The 20,179-nt window shown below is 36.6% G+C and overlaps 1 long non-coding RNA gene across 1 annotated transcript in view; it reads right to left on the reverse strand.

The window, feature by feature from the left end:
* The window catches only part of LOC112623427, a 72,533-nt gene that overhangs the window by 47,021 nt on the left and 5,333 nt on the right, over window positions 1-20,179 (reverse strand). Inside the window, exon 2 of the long non-coding RNA XR_003119134.1 lies at window positions 11,740-11,799. This is a non-coding gene — a long non-coding RNA (uncharacterized LOC112623427). The remainder of the gene's footprint in view (window positions 1-11,739; window positions 11,800-20,179) is intronic.

The raw sequence follows: 20,179 nt of genomic DNA on the forward strand, positions 1-20,179 counted from the left end.
CTGATTTAAATGTTGATCTCATCTAAAAAAAACCTTCACAGAAACATCTAAAATAATGTTTGACCAAATATCTAGGTGGTGTGGCCCAGCTAAGCTGACACATAAAATTAACTGTGATAGTCACTTTCTCCATTGTAAGCTATTCTGATCTTGTTTGAACCTTCGAACCCCAATTATCAATAGTCAGAGGCCAGGAAGTACTTGGAGCTGAGAGAATGTATTTTATAATTAAAAAAAATGAAACACCTATGGAGAGTTATTTGAAATTACTAACATATTAAGAGCCTTCCCTAAAATAGGAGAACACCAATAAAGAAATTAATTCCATTGAGCTTTCACTCAGGTTTCTCATCTGTTTTGGAAGATACCACTTTTCTAGTAAAACAATCATGCCAATCCTTTCCTTGTACCTGACATATATAATGATAAGATGTAGATAAATAATGTAGGTGAAGATTCCATTGACTAATTCAAACTTGCTGCTTCTGACTTAAAAGAATGTGTGATGTATTTATCTCAGAAATTGTCAAGAAACAGCCTCTGGAATTTGGAAATATAAAATAGTTTTCTTCAACCTTACTTTAAAAAGATATGTATATATGTTTCACCTCTAGAACGTACTTTCTAATTCTATATGAGGATAGTACTTGGTAGCACTAGTATATGTAACCCAAAGGGCAGTCTTAGAATGGGATGGTGACCAGACAGCATCTGACCCAAGTGGTTCTCTAGGGACCAAATATTTAAAACTCAAAGATTCCTGGGCTGGCATATAGTTGAAAAACGGCACAGAATATTTTAAGTAGCAACATAAAACCTACTGTTCCAGAAAAGCTTCATTTTCCTATTAGAGATATTTCCAGATATATCAAAACATGTACAAAGATAACTTGATTATCTAGGTATTATCTCCCTTTAAGTGCAGGATTTATAATCTGCAGGATAATAATCCTGAGACTACACGTCCTGAGACTACTATAATCTGCAGGATAATAATCCTGAGACTACACATTCTTTGCAAAAGACATGAATCTGATTTCTGGAAATGAGAACAAAATACCATTGTAATGAATAATTTCTATTTACAGTTTATTATTGGTGGCAAATGATTAAGCATTTCAACTTGCTGTGCTGAGGATATGTTTATTTCTTCAACATACTGTGTAAACTATGTACTAGCTTTGTTGGGTACACTGAAGATTCTGAGAAGAGTAAGACACAGCTTCTAACCTCAAGGAGGTCTTGTTCTAGTTGGAGATGCAGGTGGTGGTGTGAGTTAATTGTTTTTCCCCATCCAAAATTCATGTTGTAACTTGATCTTCAATGCAGCAGTATTAAGAGGTGAGACCTTTAGGAGGTCCCTGACTCAAGAGGGCTCTGTCCTCCTTCATGGAGTTTGGTTCTGTTTTAAAATGGCTTGACAGAGGAAATTTGCCCCTTTCTCTCCTTTAGTCCCTTCCATGATATAAGAACACAGTACTCCTCCATTTTGGAGTACATGACAGCGAGGTGCCATCTTGGAGGCAAACAGCAGCCCTTGCTAGACAGCAATCCTGCCAGAGCCATGATCTTGGACTTCTTAACCTCTATAACTATAAAAAAATAAGTATCTGTTCTTTCCAATTATCCAGTCTGTGGTATTTTGCTACAAGAATGCAAATGGACAAAGATGGTTGGTAAACAAGTGTAGGTGTCATAAAAACCAAGACACAAAGGGGGGTCAAGTCTTCTTCAGAGATAATAGGTTAATGACAGTCCAAGTCATTATGAAAGATATAAATTATCCCAGTGTCTACTGCATGTCCAGCAGTAGATATAGCCTTCCCTGAGTCTGATGTTGCCCTTAGCTGTGAACTATTTGACTCAAGTTGAAGTTTTTACCTTGTGGTTTTCCTTCATAGCTGGCAGGCAATGGGCTACATGGACTATGGAGTCTGAAAGACAGGGTGCCTCTCACAAAGCCTGACCAGAAGGGAGAATAGGAGGCAGCCAATGTAGAACTGGTGCCCGAAGGGTGATCTTTAGGGAGCTGGAGCACTTTGTCCAACAACTATCAAACACAAGATCTACCACCCTCCTACTCTTGGCTCAGTCATTCTTCATCTGAGGGTTGCTAAAATAGTGTAGACCTTTATTGCATTTGTTATTTATACACTGATGCCTACTCCCAAGAGTATGTAAGCTTACTTGAAGTCCACACATACAATATAACCAATGAAAGAATACAATAATGTTTTAAAATAATTAAGGAGGTAATAAGTAGGTAGTTTAATCTAGTTTGATGGAATTGAGCATTAAATTTAGCTCTATTTTTGCTAATAGTAAAAGAAAAAAGGAAAAAAGATAAGGAGGGGGAACAGGATGAGTTCACATGCTTCTATCAACATAAAAAGAAAATGAGCAATTTAGAAATGTCTTTATTCTTCCTCTGGGACAAAATTCTAAGAGGGAGTATAGTGTAAGGATATTTCTATAAAGAGGACTAGGTAATTAATAATAGTACAAAGGATGAAGATACATAAATACAGCTTGTGGGTGTTGGGGAGGGTATGAATTCTGAATAAAAGCAGAAGGCAAATTGTTAAAGTTTTCAAAGGTCTTTCTATAGAGAGCCAATAAAGTGACAATAACTCCCACTATTATATGTTGACGCTGTGTTAGAGCTTTACATATATTTTCCATAACAATGTTGGGAGGTACATACTACTGTTCTTCTAGAAGTTTCCTAGGGGAACTGTGAGAGATTGAGGATCTTGGTCATGTAAAGCTAAGACATGAATCTGGGTCTTCATGGTCTAAAGTCACATTCTTTCCATTCTACTCATCCAGGCATGTAGATTTCTATTGATTTGGTATGGAGATAGAGTAAAACAATGTGGAAAATGCTAGTTATCATGTTACTGTATCTCCGAAAACCACTGTCCAAGTCCAACTTTTGACACAACCAAGAGAGCAAAAAACTTGAGTTTAAGTTAACTGAAAAATGCTTGCAATATTACTATTTTCCAAAAGAAAATTCAGATGTTTTATATACCATATCATTAAGAAGAAAAACTGGTTTTCTTTTAAATGAAAATTAGCGTCAGATACAGACTTTCCAAGTTGACGAGTAAATTATATCCTTGCACAAAAGTAGACTGGGATTTATGAGGATTAGGGCCAAAATTTTTCACAATAATGCTTGAAAGCAGCATCTATCATTAAGGACTCCTGCTTGAAAGTGATAGAAACCCAATTTGAACCCATATTGAGAAAGATGAATTTGTTATCTCTCAAAATCTAAAGAAGTAGTGAATATCCAAACCATGTGAAAGAAAGCATTGAGTTGGGTCTCAGGAACTGACTGTGTCAGGAACTTGAAGGATACCAGGTTTCTCTTTCATTTACTTTCTCTCTCTCACTCACATTCTCTCTCTCTCTCTTTTGCCCTCTCTCTCTTCCCCGCCTCCCCTCTGTGGTAACTTTGTCTCACACTGAGTCAGTCTTTCTCTTTGTGGCAGGAAACATGATTACTGACAGTTTCTAAGTTTTACATCTCAATTCAATCACAGGACAAGATTGCCTAACACACACCACACCAACTCCCCAACAAACAACAAAAACAACTCAAGGAATGCCCCTGATTTGAATGGCTTGGTTTGGTTACCCATCCTTAGAGCCCTCAACACTTTCTAGGAGGCAGAGTTGCAGTGGGAGGAGGAATAGTTTCCAGAAGAATGAGTTGCTTTTTTTTCAGAAGGAGGCAGGGGTGGTTAGTAGACAAATAATAAATATTCTTCTCAAGATTGTCTTGTCTCAGTGGCTTTTAAAAGTACAGACTAACAACTGTCAGATTCTTCTATATGATAGAATATATTTTGTTTAATTGATGGATTAAACTTTTTATTTATCAGTACCTTATCTTATTTCAAAAGAGATTTAAGATCTTTAAAGGGCAATATAAAATATAGCAATAAGCTACAAATAAAATATGCCAATAAATCATAAACTACAAATTCTATGAGAATAAATAAGGAAAAACAAACATGGGGGCAAAAACTAGAAGTAGAAATGAGTTAAATGAAAGATGAAATCATACTGTCATTTTGAGCTACAAATTTTGCTCTGTGAGAGGGAATGGGAAAAGGGAAATTTGATTGATGACCCAATTCATAATATCCATAAAATAAAAACAAATCAATTTCTCAAGATAAGTCTGGCTTATCTTCCTCACATTAGCACCAGAAAAGAAATGTTGAGGTAGTTTATAGAGAGTGAGATATGGAATAACATGATTTCCATAGGAGGCTGCAAAGAGAAATTATCTGTGCAAGTCCAGAGCGTCACACCAAATAGAATTCAGGAACAACAATTCAGTAGGGGGCCAAAAAATATATTCTGGAGTTACATGTTTCAGCTTTTAAGAGATTAAATTCAATGAAATATTTTATTCATGTATTCAATCAACAATTTTTGTGGGGTACTTACTACTTGACAAAGTGAGAAAAAAAGATGAAATAATAGCTAAAATGTGAATTTTCCCAAAGGCATCCATGGACATTGTTTCCTGCGGTTGAGTTTTTAACAGATACTTGAATGACAAGGAATTCAAGAGTATATTCTCTAGGAAGCAGCTAGCAATTCTTCTATGTTGCCAATTAAGCACACAATTATATAGTTTCCTGCAGGGAAGAGCTAGCATTGCAATAAATAACTTGTGAAAAAAATAAATAAATAAAGACATTTTCCTGAAGCCATCCACCTTCCTCTTAGAGGTGAGTGAGGCAATTTCACTAGGCAGAACCAAGATCATCCTTAGAAAACAAATTGTTATAATGTCCCAAATTTCTGTTCCAGATAATTTTGCAGTAATTTTAATTGACAAAAAATTACAAGGTGACATATCTGAATGCCTGTTTCAACATAACAAGAGCCCTGTAAAACACATGAGAACAACAAGGCTTGAACTACGTTCTGGCATAGCCTCCAAGAAGGACAATTTGTACACATCAACATCAGTGGACAAGGTATCATGCTACATTGATTCTTAATAATAATTTAATAGTTGAGAGATGGCAACCAAAAGATAATTTTGAAATAGTTATTCATTTGGGGAAAGACAAGTAATAATATAACCAATTTTCTGTTAAACGTCCTACACTGTGGTTGTATCATGCATGCCAATAAAAGTATTTATGAGAAATCTATGGTGCCTGTAGAATAGTTCTTTTTTGAGCAGCCTGTATCCAGATGGGCCTGCTGGATAAGGTAGCCATGAAACAATTATCCCAGAGAACTTACCATGTGCTAATGTTAAATAATTTATTCATCACAGTGGGGTTATAAGGCATCGACTGGACACCAAAATGACAGTTTGGATTGCAGTATAATTAGTAATCATCAGGGAATATTATTATACATAATAGTCATTATATTTCATTATATAATATTATTAAGTAATAATTATAATTACTATTAAATAGTATATGTTATTATTATTTTACTGTCACTAGTTAGTAGATTAAGGTATTGACCACCTGTCATTCCTGTAAGAATGTGTCCTTTACTGTTTGCTATGGCCAGAAAACATGCATTTAATCAATACAATCATTGTGACAATTTACTCATTCTAATTAGGAGTGGAAATTAATCTATCAGCTCCTGTCACTCTATGTTTGCAAGCAGCTTTGTGATAAAGTCTCTGAATGCACATTGAAAGCCTACTATTTATATTGAAATCATAAAGCTTGGCCCATGCATCCTTATTAAATCAATAGATTAGAATAGATCAGAAATGATGCAAAAATTCAGAATTTGCTTCTAACATCTTTTTTTGTCATTTATGTGAAAGAGAATATAGCAGTGATCCAACAGTAAACCAGTTTTACCTCCTGCTTTCTTATTCCTCATAAAGGAATAGTCATAGCCTGGTAAATAGTAGTCACTGAGTAAATTTGTGTTGAATGAACTACGCTGAGCAGATCACTCTTAAATAGGAAGTCAAAGGATTTTAGTCTTGTAAATGGATAAACTACATTTTGAGCCAGTGCTGAAGAAATAAAGGTGAGTTAATAAAGATGATTTTGGCCAGGTGCGGTGACTCACACCTGTAATCCCAGCACTTTGGGAGGCCAAGGTGGGGAGATCACTTGAGGCTGGGAGTTCGAGACCAGCCTGGCCAACATCGCGAAACTCTGTCTCTGCTGAAAAATACAAAAATTAGCCGGGTGTGGTGGCACACGCCTGTAGTCCCAGCTACTCCGGAGGCTGAGGCAGGAGAATTGCTTGAACCCAGGAGGTGGAGGCTGCAGCGAGCTAAGGTCATGCCACTGCACTCCAGCCTGGGCTACAGCATGAGACTCCATCTCAAAACAAAAACAAAAACAAAAACAAAAAGAGGTAAGTTTTGACTTTGAATGGAGAGTGTCCTCGACGATCTGTGTCAATACAAGTTGATTAACCAGAACGCTAAGAATTATTAGTTTCATTTAGAAATTATTCTAATATAAATTTCCAGTGAAAACTTGACTGTTCACAGACCTCTGAAAATTAAATCTAAAAAGTCAAGTAATGTAGGTAACTAAGGGTTACTCTTTTAGCTTTAAAATGGCTGTGTTTTTTATTTTAACCATTTTAAATAGTAATTTTAAGAAATACACATGCTTCTATTTTTTTTTAAACAGAATTCATTGGACATGTCAACTTTTTCTTATGTGCTACAGAATGTTATTATAAACATCAGTTACAGCACTGCCCTCAGGACTGATAGAAAAGTATAGTCACAAGACAGATGTGTGGTTTTTTTTTTAAAGCTTTTCTGTTTAAATTTTTCTACCTTCTCCTCTTCCCCCAGACTCTCAGGCAATTCTTTCTTCTTGGTTTTAGTATATGTGCTTATTTCAATCCTATTGTCATATTTCAATTTGTGGCCTCTACTCCGTGGTAGGTTAAGATATTAAAAAGCCACACTCAAAACTGTATGCAAAAAATTCTCATATTTTTATGAGAATTTAGGTTTTAAATGGTTACATGGAATCCCTCTATGAAAAAAAAAGTGTGCATTTTGTTTCAGAGTATTTTTACATATTTTGATTGTTCTTTGTTTATCTATTTTAGTCCTTTTTGGCTTCTGGGATATTGGCTGCTTTCCTGATTAGGCAAATTTTAAAGATAATTAAGTTTTGTAGAAATGAAGTACTAACGTATACACAAGACTAGTTAAATAACTGGTTAACCAATAAATACATATTTCATGAGATTCTATTACTTTTTCAGTGTTGAACAGAGGTCATATGTGTGTTGGGGAAGGTATTTTCCTTCCATTTCAAAGGGCAGGAAACATTCATTTCAGTAATAGTGTAAGCCTTCTGAAATGGTGATAGGGAGATGAAGAATTAGGCTAAATAACAATTTAAAAATATTTCATAAAATAGCTGTTCTGGAATACCTATAAAACAAACATATGAGAGCATTTATCACAGGAGGTGATAATTGAGTATGCATTTATGTTATTATTTACTTAAAGTCTATCTCTCCAACTACACTGTAAACACTATGCAGGCAGGGACAATGTCAGTTTTACTGACCACTTTGACTTTTAGTGTTTTAAGAGATAACAGGTGCTCAATGAAAATTTTCAAATGATTCAATCAATGACATATAATTGATAAGGAGGCAATATTTTCTGATGTAAAGAACATGGGATCCAGATTTATAAAATTCCTTTTCTTCTGGTTGCATGTGATTTCAGAAAAGTTATTTATTGTCTCAGAACTGTGGTAACTTCATGGGAAAAACTGAGATAACAGTAAAGTCTATTAAATAAGTTGTTGGCAGGGCCAAATAAAATACTATATGAAGAGTGTTTCTTATACTATAAGATGTTACAGTACTTTTTTGTCAAATTATAGTAAGAGATGAATAAAAGTCTCAAGAAGAAACAGTATTTGATTAGAGCTGTTGTTGCTTGACAAAAATGTATAAATAGCCATAATCCTTAATGGCTGCTAATGTTCCCAAAAGTCATCAGACATAATGTGCTTCCTGGCTGAAGTATACCTATGCAGTATTCTTACTACAAAATTGAACTTGATGCTCATCAAGCCTCTGGATCTAACTATCACTTTGCAGGAAATACGGGAGTAGTGGGAATCAGTAAACTTCAGACTAAGAGAAATTCTACTAGACAAATGACCTGGTCTTTTTAATGAATAAATTTCAAGGGATTAAAAAAGAGATAGAGTGAGAAAGATGGAAGAAGAAGGGTTAAGGAGACTTAAGAGACACATTAACTAACTGCAATATGTGGCCCACAACTTGGTTACATCAACAAATACATTTTTAGGAATTATAAAAGAGAAAGGGAGAACCTAGAGATTAAAATGGATTTCATCAAAATCCATTTTTCATTCCATTGTTAATGGAATGAAAAGACAAGCCGCAAAGTAAATATTTGTAAAACACACCTACTAGTGGTCTTTTATCCAGGCCATATGAAGAATTTTCAAAAGAATATTAAGAAAAACTGCTCCATTTAAAAAATGAGCAATAAGCTAGGCATAGTGGATAATGCCTGTAATTCCAGCACTTTGGAAGGCCAAAGCAGGAAAATCCTTTGAGGCCAGGAGTTTGAGACCAGCTTGGGCAACATAGTGAGACCCCATCTCTACATATATTAAAAGTATTAGCTAGGAATGGTAGAGCACATCTAGCTACTCAGGGGGCTGAGGTTGGAAAATCACTTGAGCTCAGGAGTTCAAGTTTGCAGTGAGCTATGATCATGCCACTGCACTCCAGCCTGGGCAATAGTGCAGGACCCTATCGCTTTACAAAGAAAGTGGGGGAGGGACAAGTAAACCAAACAGACACTTGACTAAAGTACAGATATAAATGGCAAACAAGCACATAAAAAGATGCTCAACATCATCACTTATTAGAAAAATGTGAGTTACAACCACAACAAGTTACTACTTTATATCTGTTACAGTCATTAGAGTTTAATAATACTGGTGAGGATGCAGAGCAAATGAAACTCTCACACTGCTGGTGAGAATGAAGATGGAACATTAGCAGTTTCCTATAAAGCTAAAAATGTACTTACCATGGGACCCAGCAATCATATTCTTAGGTATTTCTCTAAATGAATTAAAAACTTATATTCATACAAAGCCTATACATGAATGTTTAGAGAGCTTTTAGCCATAATTGCAAAAAACTGAAAACCACCCAAAAGTCTTTCAATAGGTAGATGATGAGGCAAACTGTGTTATATCCACATAACAGAATACTACTCAGCAATAAAAAGGTAGAAATTACTAATACATACAGCTACATAAGTGAATCATGAACACAATATACTAAGTGAAAGAAGCCAGACTCAAAAGGCTATATGGTGTGATTCCATTTGTATGACATTTGGGAAAAGGCAAACCTATAGAGACAGGAAAAAAAAAAAAAAAAGCTTAATGCCTCCCAGGACCTGAGCGTAGGGAGGAGTACTGACAAGGAAGGGACACAAGAAAAGTTTTTGGAATGATAGAAATATTGTATATCTCAGTTGAGATGGTGATTACAAGACTGTGTTTGTCAACACTTACAATCGTATACTTAAAAGGGTGAATAGTGCTATATATAAATTATAGCTCCATTTCAAAAAAAATTTCAGAAGACAAATCAACCAATTACAATTGGTTGTACATTGATTTAATTTTGTTTCTGATTTTTACAATGTTAAAAAATTTTTACAAGGCAATTCGAAGTTTTTGAACACTGACCTGTGTTATGATAATAATGAATAATAATTCATTTTCAAGGTGCTGTGATAGTATTATTGGTATATTTACATAAATAGTTAATACCTTCTAGAGATACATAAGGAAATGATATGATGCCTGGAATTGGCTTCTATATAATCTAGATGGGCAGAGCAAGGAGTGCTGATGAAGCAAGATTATCCATGAGGTTATAATTATTGAAGCTGGGTAATGGTACAGGAGGGCTTAGCATGCTACTCTCTTTACTTTTAAATGTGTTTGAAGTTTTATCTAACGAAACATTTTCTAATGTGCAATGATTTTGTAAAAACAGAACTCGATTCCATAAAAAAATAAAAAATACAGAAAAAAAGAATTTATGTTAGAGGAGCCAAGGCAAATATGGAAACTCACAATATAAAAGTTGCTTTTTCAGTTCCCAGGAGGGTTTGAGCATAACTGCTGACATCTTAATTGAAAATTCATCATGTCTGGCATCAGTTCATACTTCCAGACACTTGCTCTACCACTAAGCTACTTCTATCTTGATAATTAAAGTATCAAGTCCGTATCTCCTGAGCCATTATTTACACATATTGATCACAAAAATCTTAAACTAACCTGAAATATTTAAGTTTGGTACAAACTTTGGTACAAACAGTAGACCTCTGTAAGTTTCTGTCACTTTTGCTGCCTATTATTAAAAATGTTTATTCCCCTTTGGTTTTAGATTTTACTCTTCTATTTAGTATGACTATCTGTTGCATGAATTTTATTTTATGTAATCTTGCTTCAAACTCTTGAAAATATAAATGTATTCAGAGGTGAAGATAGTAGACACATATGTAAGATCTTATTACAGAGTATTTAATAATGATATGCTACATGGTGCTTCTGTAATGGTAACTTTCATTAATTTAAAAAAAATCCTCCAAATGTATCTTGTCCTCAGTCTTTTAGCATTCCTCTGTTCTTATTCCCAAGAGAGTCCAGGAGGATAAGAGGCCGAGCAAGTGAGCCAGGGCCATGAGGCACAGGGTCAGAACTAAACCAGTGGACCAGGGCCAGCATGGCTCGGGCCAGAGCAGGAGGCAGCCAACAGCACCAATGCCAGAGAGAGCTGGGAAGAGAGCACAGTGGTGCAGCCAGAGGTAAACAGGTTGGGAAAGGTCAAAGCGGAGTGTGGCCTCTTGAGTTCAAAGGACAGAAGTATTGGTCCTACTGTCCCCTGTGACGGTGCATTCTTCAAGTGGTTGTATTTCAGCGACTGACTCGAATTGCATTGCTTTTTTTCTCCACCAGTGCATCTGAATGACAGTAAATTCCTTAGTTCTTCGCTCTTCAGTAGCCCATTCTGAGTCTAATGTTGATATTAATATTAATCAAGTATTTAAAGAATATCCATTTGGGCAAATTCAGAAACACTATCAGTAAACAACTTGGACTGACTTCTATGAGAGATGTAGAATTTTAAAATTTTTTAATTGACACGTTGTAATTGTACATATGTATGGATGCAATTTCCTGTTTTAATAAATATCTGTGCTGTATAATAATCAAATCAGGATAGTTAGTATATCCATCACCTCATGCATTTATCATTTCCTTGAGGTGAGAACATTCAAAGTCCTCTTTTCTAGCAATTTTGTGATTATATAATACCTTACTGTTAACCATAGTCACCTTATTATGCAAGAGAACACCAGAATGTATTTCTCCTATCTAATTGCAACTCTCTATCTATTTGACTCTCTCCTATCTAATTGACTAAGCTCTTTCCATCATCCTCATCCCCTCTTCCTTCCCCATTCTCTGGTAAACACTGTTCTACTCTCTACTTCTATGATACTGACTTTTTAAAAAATTCCACATATGAGTAAGATCATGTGTGTATTAGTCCATTCTCATGCTCCTAATAAAGGCATACCTGAGACTGGGTAATTTATAAAGGAAAGAGGTTTAATTAACTCACAGTTCAGTATGGCTAGGGAGGCTCCAGGAAACTTACAATCATGGCAGAAGGGGAAGCAAACACGTCCTTCTTCACATGGCAACAGCAAGGAGAAGGCTGAGCAAAAGAGGGAAATGCATCTAATAAAATCACCAAATCTCATGAGAACTCACTCACTGTCATGAGAACAGCAGCATGGGGGTAACCACCCCCCTATGATTCAATTACCTCTCACCAGGTCCCTCCCATGACACCCGGGAATTATGAGAACTACAATTCAAGATGAGATTTGGGTGGGGGCGCAGCCAAATCATATCAATGTGGTATTTGTCTTTCTGTGTCTGGCTTATTAAACTTAACATAATGTCTTCCAGGTTCATCCATGTGGTCACAAATGACAAGATTTCTTTTTTTAAATCATAGAACGGTATTCCATTGTGTATATAGACTGCATTTTCCTTTTCTTTCTTTCTCTTTCTTTCTCTTTCTTTCTTTCTTTCTTTCTTTCTTTCTTTCTTTCTTTCTTTCTTTCTTTCTTTCTCTTCTTTCTTTCTTTTCTTCCTTCCTTCCTTCTTTCCTTCCTTCCCCTTCCTTCCTTCCTTCCTTCCTTCCTTCCTTCCTTCCTTCCTTCCTTCCTTCCTTCCTTCCTTTCTTTATTTCTTTTGACGCAGTTTCACTCCTGTTGCCCAGGCTGGAATGCAATAGTGCTATCTCAGCTCACCACAACCTCTGTCTCCTGGGTTCAAGTGATTCTCCTGCCTCTGCCTCCTGAGTAGCTGGGATTACAGGCATGAACCACTATGTCCAGCTAATTTTGTAGTTTTAGTAGAGATAGGGTTTCTTCATGTTGGTCAGGCTGGTCTTGAACTCCTGACCTCAGGTGATCCACCTGCCTCGGCCTCCTAAAGTGCTGGGATTACAGGCATGAGCCACCATGCCTGGCCTACATTTTCTTTATGTATTCATTCATTGTTTAACACTTAGATTAATTCCATAGCTTGGCTATTGTAAAAAGTGCTGCAATAAACATGAGACTGGAGACATCTCTTTGATATATTGATTTAATTTCCTATGGATATATAGCTAGTAGTAGGATTGTTGGAAAATATGGTAATTCTACTTTTAATTTTTTGAGGAATCTTCATACTGTCCTTTCTCCAATATATATTCTTGGCACCTTTGTTTTCCATCATGGCTGTACTAATTTATAATATCACTAACAGTGTGTAAATGTCTCTTTTTCTTCACATACCTGCCTACATTTGTTTCATCTTTTTTGATAATAGCTATTCTAACTGGAGTGAGGTGGTATCTCACTGTGGTTTTCATTTGCATTTCTCTGATGATTAGGATATCTTTTCATATACCTGCTGGACATCTGTGTGTCTTTTTTTGAAAAATGTCTGCTCATGTGTTTTTCTCATTTTTTAAGTTAGGTGATTTGTTTCTTTGCTGTTGAGTTTTTCAAGTTCCTTGTATGTTCTAAATATTACCCCTTGCCAGATGGATAGTTTGCAAATATTTTCTCCCATCATGTAAGTTGTCCCTTCACTCTGCTTATAGATCCCTTTACTGTTCAAAGCTTTTAAGTTTTATATAATCTCATTTGTTTCTCTTTTTGTCACTTGAGCTTTTGAGGTTTTATTTTAAAAATCCTTGCCCAACCCCATGTCACGAAATGTTTCCCCTATGTTTTCTTCTAGTAGTTTCATAGTTTCAAGCCTTTAATTTAAGTCTTTAATCCATTTTAACTGATTTTTTGTATATGATGAGAGGTAGGGATCTAGTCTCATTTTTCTGCATGCAGGAGATGCGGTTTTTTAATTTTTTAAATATTTTTAGGTAGGAATCTAGTCTCCTTTTTCTCAATTTTCCTCCACACCATTTATTGAAGAGATTGTCCTTTCTCCAGTGTGGATTCTTGGCACCTTTGTTGAAAATCAATTGGCTATTGGATGTAAGTTTATTAATTTATTCCTGAGCTCTCTATTCTGTTCCATTGGTCATTGTGTGTGTTTTTATGCTATTTTGGTTACATTAGCTTTGTAGCATATTTTGAAGTCAGGTAATGTGATGTCTAAGCCTTCCTTCTTTTTGATCAGGATTGTTTTAGCTATTTAGGGTCTTTGTGATTCACACAAATTTTAGGATTGTTTTTCTAATTCTGTGAAGAATATCATTGATATTTAACAGGCATTGCATTAAACCTGTAGATCACTTTGGGTATTATGGTCATTTTCAGAATATTAATTCTTTCAATCCACAAACATAGGTTATCTTCCCATTTATTTGTGTCCTTCTCAATTTCTTTCATCAATGTTTCATAGTTTTTCAGTGTAGAGATCTTTCACTTTCTTAGTTAAGTTTATTCCTAAGTGTATTAGTCTGTTCTTGCATTGCTATAAATACCTGAGACTGGGTAATTTATAAAGAAAAGAGAATTCACTGTCTCATGGCTCTGCAGACTGTACAGGAAGCATAGCGGCTTCTGCTTCTGTGGAGGCCTCAGAGAACTTCCAAGAATGGTGGAAGACAAAGAGGGAGCAGGCCTCTTACATAGCAGGAGCAGGGCCGAGAGAGAGGGAGGAGGTGCCACACATTTTTAAACAACCAAATCTCTTGAGCATATACTCACTATTGTAACACAGTACCCAGGGGAACATCCAGGCCCCATATCCAACATTGGGAATTACAATCTATTGAACATGAGATTTGGGTGGGGACACAGATCCATACCATATCACTAAGTATCTTACTTTTCTTGCAGCTCATGTAAATGGAATTTTTTTCTTGGAATTTTTATTAAAAAATTTTTAAAACCTTAAATGTCATATTTCCAAATATGATCTTAAAGACTTTTTTCCTGTGTTAAAAAATAGTAAGTAATGTTTGTTTCTCATATGATTTATAGTAGAACCCTATTATAGCATGGTTGATCACTTAAACGAATTTATGTATAAAATGAGACAAATAAGGCCATTGTTCCCTAAATTAAAAATACATTAAAAAATCAAAATAGAGATGGCTTCTTGAGGTGCCTTTCAATCTAAGATAGAAACTATCTTTCTAATCCACCTCAATCTGAACACCACTGTAAACATGTGAAGAAAGTATTTTGCTTTGTTTCCCCTTCTAGGCTCTACTTGTCCCCATAGTTACCACAGATGTCTCTCTCAACTCACTAAACTCTTGTCCTTGGCTCACAAACCCCAGATGTCTATAGGGTAAGTTCAAGAACCTAGATCCTAATCTTGTCACCACCAAAGTCTCCTTTAATTATCTATCCCTGCTCTTCTTCTCTTCATGCACACACAATCTCATTAGTTTAAACAATTTTGTTTTACCTTGAGATGCCACAATTTTATTTACAAGCAAGGAAATTTGATCTTTAATCAGCCTATATGTGACATGTAGCAACAATATAGAAATAAGCCATACATGGTCACTTTATTTGGATTTGCAAGTTGTGGACTCCACAATTCCAGAAGGATAGCCATCTAAACATTCTCAAAATGGAAGCATCGGGACCATATGACATTTTGCTGTTTTTATGCAAGGTGCTACATCACAGAGGTATGGGTGCCAAACAGTAAGGCTGCTACAGCTATTCTGACACTGCTAATGATTAACACTCTGGCTTCAGACAGGCATTTGCTGTCTGCATTTATGAAATAAAATAAAAGGATTAATAATCTGTAAGATCTAACTTATTTTCTTGTTTTGTTTTGTTTTTTGGTGAACTCAGATATTCCTGAAAGAGAATAAATATGGAATCAGGAGACCACAGCCATACATCCAGTTCTATGTTGTGAGACTTTGGGTGTCTTGCTTAAATGCTCATTGTCCCTATTTCTCCAAATGCAAAGTAGAGATAACTTGAGTAATTCACGAGATTGATAGTGAACTTACAACTGGTTATAAAAAATGGTTTGAAATCATTTTAAATGCATTACACAAATATGGGGGGGTTGCACTTCACCTAAAATTAACTTAGTTCAGTTGTACTTATCACAACTTTTTGGGGGAAGAACTTGCCTCTGCTAGTGAAAGTAGCAAAGTAAAAGAACTGTGTCGAAGCCAGCACTTCAAGTCCTAAGGCAAGAGCAGAAGGTAAAAAGTAGAAATATTTTTCCCAACTTGTTGTGTGATCTAGTTTCAGCCCTTCTGGTTCCCGGCACCTGCTCTTACTGAAAAAAAACCTGGCTGAGGCTGAAAGTTATTGTGGATATTCACAGCTTTCCTTATGTCATAGGACCCCATAAGCAATAAAAAGGACTTTCTTGGCTGGGCACAGTGGCTCATGCCTGTAATCCAGCACTTCAGGAGACCTAGGTGGGCAGATCACTTGAGGTCAGAAGTTTGAGATCAGCCTAGGTGGGCAGATCACTTGAGGTCAGGAGTTTGAGACCAGCCTGGCCAACATGGTGAAATCTGTCTTTATTAAAAATACAAAAATCAGCCAGGTATGGTGGGGCACACCTGTAATCTCAGCTACTCAGTAGGCTGAGACAAGAGAATTGCTTGAACCTGAAAGGTGGAGGAGGTTGCAGTGAGCCGAGATCACGCCACTGCACTCCAGCCTTGGTGATAGATCCCTCTTCTCAGCAGATTATTTATCATCCACTTCCCTGCCGTCCCCACTCTATCCGAGATTTGAAGATCCATATATTTTCAGACTTCTTAGGTAGACTCAAGGAAGCTTTCATGTTGCTGTTATTATGCCAAGTCAGGGTCTTCTAAACCGTGAGTTTGCACAACACAATTAGATCATGTGCATTTACTCTGATGTACTTCGTCGCATCATCTAGCTCTGTAAAATTTGCCTTCTGTTTCTTTCTGAAGTCTTTCCCCTACTACTTCACAAATGTTTATGTTCTTTTATAAACATTAAAAGCATTTAACCAAATGTGGGAAGCAACCGAAGTTATCTTAGCACTGAGGCATTAGACTGTTCTGTTTCTCTGAGGAATATTATTGTGTGACCTCACTAAGGAGGGAAATAAATAGAAGCACATGTTGTTTATAATATTTCTCTGCATAAGATAAACTGAGAAGTGGGTGAGCAGAATCAGGGTGTGGCAAGCTAATTCAGCTCTGGAGTGTCTGAGAAAGACTTGGGGACAAATTCGGGACAAATTAAACACCCAGAGAAGATGACAAAGGCATTTGGGTTGTGGTGACATAGGCTTTAATGTATGACTCACGTGGGTTTGCTTTAGATCTTTCCATTTCAGGTTGGAAATGAAACTAAGCATCTTATAAGCAAACTGCAAGTCAATGTAAAGTTAATCTAGTTTTTGTTTGAGTGTATTTGTTCTCAATATCTTGTTAATTAAATCACATTATGTGGGAGTCAGTGGTCCTACACTCTGGTTCTGGCTCAGAAATTGATTTTATTGCCCTTTCTATTTATGAAATATGAGTGATATGAAAAGTCATAATGCTTCAGGGGGCATTAAATGCCAATCAGCTGGCTCCAGGATTTCTATAAAAAGGATATTAAGGGTAAATACTTTGGTTCTTCCTTTGCATCCAGATACCCAATGAAACTTCTACATGGATTAAAAATTTGCTCCAGGGTGTCAAGGCAAATTGAGGATGATGATGTCAGAGTTGCAACCTGTGTAGTTTTGATATGTCACATATTACTATGTAATTCACATTTAAAAAAAGAAACAGACACAGATACGGAAGCAGAGGAAAAAGAAACAGAGAAACAGAAAGGCTATTGGGTGGAAGACTTTGCTTCTCAAGACTTAGCAACAAATAGAAAGTTCACATACAGGGCTAGACTTGGAGAGGCCTCCATCTTCCCTTTTAATTCTTTCACCATCTTGAGGCCCCTGAAATCTCCTACTCCCATGCCTCAGATCCTCTTCTGCTACCAACTGTCCATTATTCTAAACAAAATACTGCTCATTTCAGGGTTGCTTTTAATAGGTGATTCCACAAGACCTCGTAAATTACCAAAAGAACAAATTGATAACATTGTGCTCCACCCAGATGACTTGTCTTTCAATATCCACCACTGGAGAGACCTCAGATTTCCCAACTTGGAGGAAGAAGAAAAGAAAAGATACCTTTCCTAAAGTTTTGTTTTCCCACAGAAGATGTCAGTTTAGAGATGAATCAGGGGGCCATTTGCCAGGTACTAGCTTCAGCTTTGTAAGCTGATAGGAATGGAGAGCATGCTTACCTTTAACCCTTTGAATAGTGGAGAAGCAAATTAGAAAGTGACTTTCAATTTAGAAAGTGAGTTTTTTTTTAGGTCTTACCATTCCTTGATGCTCTGGAAGACATCCAATTCTTCTTTTGGTGGAAAAACTCCCCCAAATCTACAATTTTTACTTTCAAGGCTTATGTGATAGAGTCTTTCTTACTGCAACAACTTGATTTACATTGAACAATATTAATATCAACCCATAATTATTGACTTGCATATACACATTTCTTTCTCCTGTTCCAGTCCCATCTTTGATACTCTAAATACATCCTGAATCACTTTGTGTAACTAAGGATAAATGAAAGTAATGCTAGATACTTTATTTATTCAGGAAATAATCTGTCTTAGAAAGACAAATTAGCTTAGCTTGCTTGTCACCTTAGATATTTCAGTGGAGTGGAAAAAAATCCATTGACCTTGAAGACCACCTTGCTTCTGTTCCCTGAAATGTCCCAAAGTAGCTGTGTGCAGGTAAGCTTCTATCTCAATGTAATAATGCATTTTCTTTCCTTTACTGTAAAATGTAAGGTCAGAGAAAGGTCTATGAAAAGTGTGCTGCCATCTCAAAATATGAAGCAACAACAATTTACAATTATTGGTGTAACACAAACGTCATTTAACCAACATTTATTTAACATTGAGTATATCATATTCCCCTAGGCTCTGGGAATACAGGAATAAACTAGATAGACAACAGACCCTGTCCCTTCACCTACTGGGATTATCAGCCTTGCTTAAGTACAAGGCTTAACAGGTTTCAGCTACAATTTTTTTTTTTTTTTTTTTTTTTTGAGATGGAGTCCTGCTTTGTCACCCAGGCTGGAGTACAGTGGCACAATCTCAGCTCACTGCAACCTCTGCCTCCTGGGTTCAAGAGATTCTCCTGCCTTAGCCTTCTGTGTAGCTGGCATTACAGGTGTGTGCCACTTACCCTGGCTAATTTTGTATTTTTAGTAGAGATGAGGTTTCACCATGTTGGCCAGGCTGGTCTTGAACTCTTAACCTCAAGTGGTCCACCCACCTAGGCCTCCTAAAGTGTGGATTAAGGTGTGAGCCACTGCACCTGGCTTCCACTACAAATCTTAATGAGTAGACTCAATATCTCTCAGAGGCCCATTGCACAGGATGACTCAGTTGTTTCTGAGTTTTTCCAGAGATCTTGTTAGAAATGCTCAAGAATAAATCCACTTATGATCTTGTGCTTGGGCCTCCTTGTCACTGCCCAGTCCATCGAGGGCAAGGCCAACCAGCTATTCTGATAAGGGCACAGCTCCCCTGGCTTCTGTAGCGCCCCTGTAGTTCTATCAGGCTCTGCAGCAAAGTTGCCCCATGGTGGAACACAAGTGGGAAAGAACTTTCCTTTGCCTAAAATAATGTCACAATTCGTCACTTGAAGCTGCACAAAGACAGCCCCTTTTGCTTCTGTCTACTACCCTTCTTTGCTAAGATACTTGACTACCTCTAGGATCTGACTGAAAAAAAGACACCTAACATTATTGAGTGCTCACATGTGCCAGGCACTGTTCTAAGTACTTTAAAGATATTAATTCATTCAACTCTCAAAACAGCAGATGTTGGGGCAGGGGAGAATACTATTCTTTCCTATTTTAGAGATGAGAAAAATAGGATCTGATGTATTAGTTATCTATCACCATACAACAAATGATCAAAAACGTAATGGCTTAAACAACTTCATATTTTCTGTAAATCAGGGCATGGCTTAGTGGGGGCCTCTGTTTTAAGGTTTCTCACAAAGCTGCAATTCAATGTGTTGGCCAGGGCTAGGGTCTCATCTAAAGGCTTGATAGAGAAAGGATCTGCTTCCATATTCATGTAGGTGGTTGTTGGCAGGATTCAGTTCCTTTGGGATATTGAATTGAGGGCCTGGATTCCTAACTGATGATTGACAGTGAATATCCTCAGTTCCATGCCATGTGGGCCTCCCCAACATGACAACTTGTTTCATAAAAGCCAGCAAGAGGGAGAGTCTGCCAGCATGACAAAAGTCACAATCTTTCGTAGACATGAAAGTGATACCCTAACACCTTTGACATATTTAATTGGTTAAAAAGCAAGTTATAGCTCTTGTCCTCATTCAAGAGAAGATTACGCATGAACAGTAGGAGACATGGGTCATTGGGGGCCATCTGAGAGTCTTTCTCCTGGACAAAAAGGTTAAATAATTACCAGGAATTATGAGTCAGTATTTAAGCATAGGAAATCTACCTCCAGAGGAAAATGAGACTCAAATGGTTTGGAAACCAGGCAAGGCAC

The sequence above is a fragment of the Theropithecus gelada genome, chromosome 4 (assembly GCF_003255815.1).
Source record: "Theropithecus gelada isolate Dixy chromosome 4, Tgel_1.0, whole genome shotgun sequence".
Classification (NCBI taxonomy): Eukaryota; Metazoa; Chordata; class Mammalia; order Primates; family Cercopithecidae; genus Theropithecus; species Theropithecus gelada.